This window comes from Theobroma cacao, chromosome 2 (assembly GCF_053813885.1).
Source record: "Theobroma cacao isolate CCN51 chromosome 2, ASM5381388v1, whole genome shotgun sequence".
NCBI lineage: Eukaryota > Viridiplantae > Streptophyta > Magnoliopsida > Malvales > Malvaceae > Theobroma > Theobroma cacao.
In genome coordinates, this window is record NC_142640.1 from 34,612,356 (window position 1) to 34,619,622 (window position 7,267).

Below are 7,267 nucleotides of genomic sequence, written 5' to 3' on the forward strand. Positions count from 1 at the left end.
TTCATCAAATCCATAAATGCTGTGGTGCATTAGTGAGTTCAAATGACATCATTAAAAATTCATATTGTTCATATCGTGTGCGGAACGCTGTCTTAGGTACATCACATTCTCTTATTCTCAATTAGTGATATCCCGAGCGTAAATCAATCTTAAAGAAATGCACGACACCTTGCAACTGATCAAACAAGTCATCTATCATTGGGAGTGGATATTTATTCTTTTTTGTCACTTTATTCAATTGTCGGTAGTCAATCTATAACCAAAGGCTACCATCTTTCTTCTTCACGAATAGCACCAAAGTTTCCCAAGGTGAAACACTAGGATGACTAATACCTTTATTCAATAAGTCCTCTAGTTGGCCCTTAAGCTTTCTTAATTCAACTTGTGCCATTTGATTAGGAGGTATGAAAATTGGTTACGTACCCGAAATCAAATCAGTGCAAAGTTCAATCTCTCTCTTGGGAGACAATCTAGGTAATTCATTTGGAAATACATCCAAATACTCACCCACTACAAAATCTAAAACTCTCTTCTTCCATTAAAATATCTCTTGTCATCGCCAAGTACCCTTACTATTCTTGCCTTGGCATCAGTCCAGCAGCTACATCTAATACAACTTCCATAGAAACTGGGCTACCATGCCTGTATATCACAAATGGGTATTCTCATGAAAACTTAAACTTCACCAATTTATGGTAGCAATCTACTTTGGCAAAATTGGACATTAACCAGTTCATGCCCAAAATCATATCAAAATCCAAAGTTAGTAACGATACCAAATCTACCAATGTTTTCTTGTCCCTTACGCGAACCACAGAAGATTTATATACTACTCCACCATAAATTTCTCCTCTAAGGGAGTAGTTACAATCAGAGGTTCCTCCATGTTACTAGAAAATCGATTTAATTTAGACACAAAGTACGGAGATGTAAAGGAATATGTCGATCTAGGATAAAAAAAGACTAATGTTTTGGTACCACATATAAGAAGTGTACTTGTGACCACTGCATTAGAAGTTTGAACATCTTGTGATGTCAAAGCAAATACACGTGCTTAACCTCCACTTTCATTACCTGGTTCTATCGATCTACCACGAGATGATAAGGCAATTCCTTTACCTTTTTCACCTCTAACATTTCTCCCAATCTATGCCATTCTGGGTGAGGTAGTCGTGACTTGTCTCACATAATCGTGGTCACTTTCTGCTATTTGCCTTTGCATTAGACAATCTCTCATTAAATGCTCAGGTTAACCACATCTAAAACACAATCATATTGCCCTATGGCACGGTCCACCATGTGCCTTACCACAATACTTACATAAAACACATCTTTGCCTAGGGCTCAGATTAGATGCTCCGCTAGATTGCTCTCGTCTAGATGGTGGGCTAAACGAATCACTAATTCTTGGTGGCTTGTGTTTAAGGGTAGTTTCTTTATGACTTTGATAACATATGAATGTGGGACTCCTAGTCGCGCTAGAATCTCGTTGGCCTTAATGGCCTTGAGTCCAAGCTCTTCAACCCCTACTTAGAGTGTGTGAGACACTCTAAGGGGTAGTCTAAGCTAGGGTAAGCTTAGGACTTATTGTAAAAGGGTTGGAGCTTGAGTTAGAAACTCACCTTTTACAAACTTGGTGGAAGCTATTAATTCCACTAGTTCTAGTGAAGTTAGGTTCCTTGATTGGGAAGGTCAAGGTAGTAGATGTAGATTAAGTAGACCAAACCACTATAAATATTGTATTTTGTTTACTTTGCTTAACCTCTCTTTACTTAGTGTTTTCTATCCTCAACAAGTTTTCAAACCATCCATTGTAAATCTTCCAAACGGATTTTAAATTTCAAGAACTACCCTCAAAAATATTTTTAAGTGCTATTCACCCCCATCTAGAACTCCTTTTGGGACCAACATAGTTAGTATAACATGAAACTCCTAAGATAAGTCAATAATCAATAGAGGTTTCATCTCTTAAGTGAATGTTTGTAAAGGGAATGATTCCATGAAGTTTTAAACAAAAGAGAGGGCATGACATAATCGAAAATGCTCAACTCCGTAAAGCAATTACTACTCTAATACCATATAAAATTTACCAGACAGAAATTAATTTTTGATGAAGGATGATATTTTCTTTACATTAATTGTAAATTTGTAGTACATGGATGTGCTTTTTAGGTAAGAGGATAGAGTTTACATGATTAGATTTCATCACTTACAAGATTGGGTTGCATCATGTTATAAGGTAAATGCATAATGGATTACAAGGTTATTGTGCTGTAGTGCTAATTAGTTCCAGGTGTTTTAGTTGTGTAGTGTTGATCAGTTCTAGTTTAGGTGATTTTATTAGCTCCAGCTCTTATGCCTCGAATGTTTATCTACTACACTTCTACAATGCGGATCTTTGTATCAATTTTTGGTTTCTATTCTTCTAACTTTGTCAACTTCTTATCTTGCCTCAATTGTGTTGACTTCAACTAATCCTTTATTAGTGGAATCTTGTTTGAAATGCAACAAGGTATTCTTTCTAATATCACCTTCATTATTATTTATCATTTGATCAAATATAGGGACCGTTTGTTTTGCAGTAAAATATTTTTTGGAAAACATTTTCAAGACTTATATTTGTTTGGAAGATGGAAAAATAATTCCAAATGTAAAACATTTTACAAGTCAACAGGGTTAATCATAGAAAATGTCTTACGCCTTTTAAGGGCATAAAACATTTTCTAGAGAACAACAAAAATACTTTTATACTATGTTTATGAGTATAAGTTTGATGAATATTAATATTTAACTTAAAAAATTAATTTAAAATATTAATATGTAAATTATACAACACTATTAAAAAAATAGTGAATCTTACTAATAATTATAATAAAAAATATTTCAATGATCGTCATTTAATGAATATATATTTATAAGTATAGATTTTGGATATCTTATACAATTGATGAATATTTATATTTTTATAGTTATGATAAAAAGTGATAAGATGTAAAATTTTTTAAAAATTAGAGTTTATTTTTATTACATATATGTAATTAAAGGCTTTGAAAAATATCATTATTGATTTTGTCCATTTTCATTTTCATTCTTTTGTAAAATCAAATATCAATATTATTTTGTAATAAACTCCTATTTATTATTTTAACACCTAAATAACTCCACCATGATGTAAAATATTTTTCATAAAATAATGTAAACAATAGAAAATGTTTTCAATAGTTTATCTAAGTAACAAAAAACATTAAATTTTTCTGTAAACCATTTTACACAGAAAAAATTTTCGTCCAATAAGTCATTTTTCGAAACCAAATGGACCTATATTTTCAGTAATATTTAGGTGATCAACCTTCATTGTTTTTTCTCTAGCCTAGCTTAAAAAAAATCAATCAAGCTAATCGAACTAAAATCAATTAGGTTTAATTATCATCGAGTCAAATAAGAAGTTTAAGACACAGGTCAAACTCAAGTTTAATATTGAAAATAAGACTTGTAAATATAAAAATAATTTATTATATTTTTTAAATCTATAAATCATTTAAAAATGTTAAAAATTTGAGAGCTCAATTAGACCCATGTGTTATTTGAGCCGAATACTCTTACTTCCTTGGCTCGTTACTTCAATAGCCTGAGCTTAAGCTGAAATTAAAAATGAAGGAGTTAAGTTTGAATATTTGTCGGGTTGAATTCTGAGCAGACCACGAATGGCTTAAGTCGTTCAAAAGTAGAGAAAATAGATAATAGAGAATTTCTGTTGCAAAAGTGTACACAAATAGTGCACGTAAGATAGTACTTTTGATTCCCGATGCAGCAAGTTAAAGTTATACTTAGCCACCAAGACCTTTATCGAGACAGCCGCCGGCCTTCTTTTAATTGCAAAACATTGTACCACGGGAAGACCTTAGAATGGAAGCTGTATGATGCAATGTATCTTCTTCTTCTTATTTTTTTTTATTTGAAAATAAAAAAAGAATACAAATGCAACTCCTTAATGACTAAGAGGATATACATTTACTCCGATGCAATGTATCGTTTTATATTATCTATGTGGTATGTTTATGCTCTACATAAACAGCAAATCCCTTGAACAAAAAAAAAATAAATGTTTTAAAGACAAACCTCCTATAAATATGAACCAGCTTTGACCTTATAATTGGACATAATTGCATGGAAGTTTCAGGGAGACCTAAGGCTCTAGGACTTTCAAGCATCAAATTACCAAAATAAAACATTGTCCTTTAATTTTTCTCAAGTGGAAACTAATTAAATATTCTTAATTTATGTACATTATAATTAATCGTTAGAATAGATAAGTAGTGGTAATATTTCTGTTTGTTACTATTTCTTCTCAAGTTCCTTTTCTTTGTTGTAAATGATGAAAATATATGTATGTAGAGTTCAACAATAATTGAAGTTATTTTGTTTACTTTGTTGATTATGAGTTATGCGAATAACATATTTGAAATGCTATTTTGTAATAACTTCAATACATACATTGAATAAGATTTCACTTGTTTTACTCTTTAAGCCCAAGGGGATACAATAATGAATAAACAATTTGAGATTTCAACTTAAAGATCTCATGTTCAAATTTTGGAAAGAGAGGGTGAGGTTATGGGATTAGAGAAAGTTATTCCACTTTTTGTTACCCAGGTCCAATAACTTTCTTTACTTCCAAAAAAGAAACTTGCATAAACTAAAACTCTACGTATAGATATAAAAGCTTAAATAAATGGAGATTTAATTGGAATTCAAAATTGAAAAAAATTCATAAAATTAGAATTGAAAATGTAACAAAAAAAAAAAAAAGAATTGACATAGAAATGCAGTAAATCATGAACATTGTAGCATGTTATTGAAGATTGGTGTCAAAAGGCAAAAGTAAATTTGATCAAATAATTGGGCTTTAACTTAAAATAGTAGACTGAAATAAGAATGGAGAAAAAGGAAGGTAGCTAGCAACTTTAGATAAAGAAGAAGGTAGCAATGAAAAGTCATGCCCTTTTCTTCTGCCTTTGGCTTATTATACAAATTTGAACATATAATAACTTTCCAAAATCTGAAGAGTTAAGTAGACAAAATTTCATGAAAACTGAGAAAATAAAATCACAATCATATCGAAGAAAAAAATATTAAGAAAGATAAATTAATCTCATATCTAATTGTAATATCAATTTGGAACTTACAAAATATATATATATATATATATATATATATATATATATATATATAATCAGTGTAGTAAAATCTCCATTCTCTTCTATCGCAAAAAAATTATAAATAGATAAATAAGAACGATCAAAAGTTAGGGATAATTCAATGAATAACCATAAAATGAGTATGACATTACAAAAGTCATAAATAAATTGTAGTACAAAAATTAGAAAAACTTAAACACATAATGTTGTCATTTATTACGAAAACAGATATGCAAAACTAATTACATTGAATTAAAACTACATCATTTTTTATAAAGTCTTGTCCTTCCTTATTTCTTTTTGTTCTTATCTATTTATCCTTTTTCTTAAAAAAAGAATTTTATACTTTTTATATTATATTATATTTTTATTTATCTTAAAAATAAATAAAAACTCTTGATATTGGTAGAATTTTAGAAAAAATTTCTTTCCCTAGGAATTTTTAAAAAATTTCTAGTTAAAAATTTCTTAAAATTCCATGACTTCTTGATTTCAATTTAGTTGCGTAATTATGATTAAACGAATTTGATATAATTTTCAAACTATTTAACAAGTTTATTTTTGTTCATTTTCTGTAATTATTTAGAAACAACCTTCTTTGTGAATTAATTTTTGAGATTTTGTTAGAAAGATAAGCTTAAAGTAAAACTATCAAGAGTGGGTGAATTGGTTATTAAATAAAAATTTCCCCTTTTTAGAAAATCTTTTAAGATGAAGCAAAAATATGAAAGAATGAAACAACAAAACAAAGTATAAAATGAATGAGTAAAGAACAAAAAAATAAAAAGTACTCATTAGGATTTTTATAGAGGTTTAGCTTTTCAATGTCTATGTTTTCTCCCTTGATAGCATAAGAAGTTTGAGTTTACTATTAGCTTGCCTTTTGAACAGGATCAAGCGTAACTTTTACAATCCTGTCTTTTACAAGATCAGGCATAACCTCTACAATGTGCCTTTTGTAGGATCAAGCATAACCTCTATTAAGATACTATCTTTTTTGAAGTTCAAGCACAATCTTTACACAATATGTAGCCTTTTAAAAGATCAAGAAAAACTCTACCTTTTGCTTGGAGGTATAACCAATACAATAATAGATTCTAGTGATTCACCAACTCAAAACCTTTAGAAAAGTTTATAAAGAAGTTTAAGTTAAGAAAGGTGAGAGCTTTCTCAAAGATATGGATGATCAAAGAAAGTTTAAGGTAAAAAAGGATCAGCTAAAGAAAAAAAATAAGATCTTTAGGCTCAAGCCTTGCTCAAAAATAGAAACTTTATGCTTACAACTTTTTCTTTTGTTTTGCTTTCTTCTTCTTCAAGGATGATTTAAACTCATTCAAAATCTCTTAAAATCCTTGCTTTAACAACCTTAGGGTGGATATTTATAGCCTCTATGATTTTTTGCCTCGTTGGAACGAAATTTGAATCATTTCGTATATGTTCTAGCTGGCTTGCAAAGTTCTGTCGCATTTATAGAATCAATTATTTGCTATTGAGATGTCGGCTCTTGACAAAGTATGTAGCTTTCTGTCTCATAAGAATCGATTGTTCTATTTTGAAGTGTCAGTTTTTTACAACTGGGTTCAAAGGTGACACCTTTGTAATCTTGGAGAATCGATTTTTTTGCCTCAAAGTATCGGCTCTTCACTGTGGTCTGGCACTAAAATTTGAATATAAGCTTGCTTTTTGCTGCTCCATTTTTGTCCAATTGTACCATCTCTTTCTTGGTTACCAAGTTTCTAAGTTGTACTTTTTGTACTTCAAGAACTGATATCTTTTCCATGTAGAATCGATTCATTCTTTTTAGCTTTTCTACCTTTAGCATTTTGTCTCTCCAGAATTGATTCTTTATCTCTAAGGTGTCGGTTCTTCACAAATCCTGAAGGTTTTTTATCTTTCAAAAACTAACTTTGTATTTTCTCATAATTGATATTTCACTGCTAATCTCTGCTTAAGGACCATCTTCTCCTTCTCCAGAATCAACTTTTCAATAATCAAAGAAATACATTTTGCTTTCTTTTCATTTAAAAATCAAGTCTTTTCTTTTGAGAACTTGATTCTTAGGATGGCAC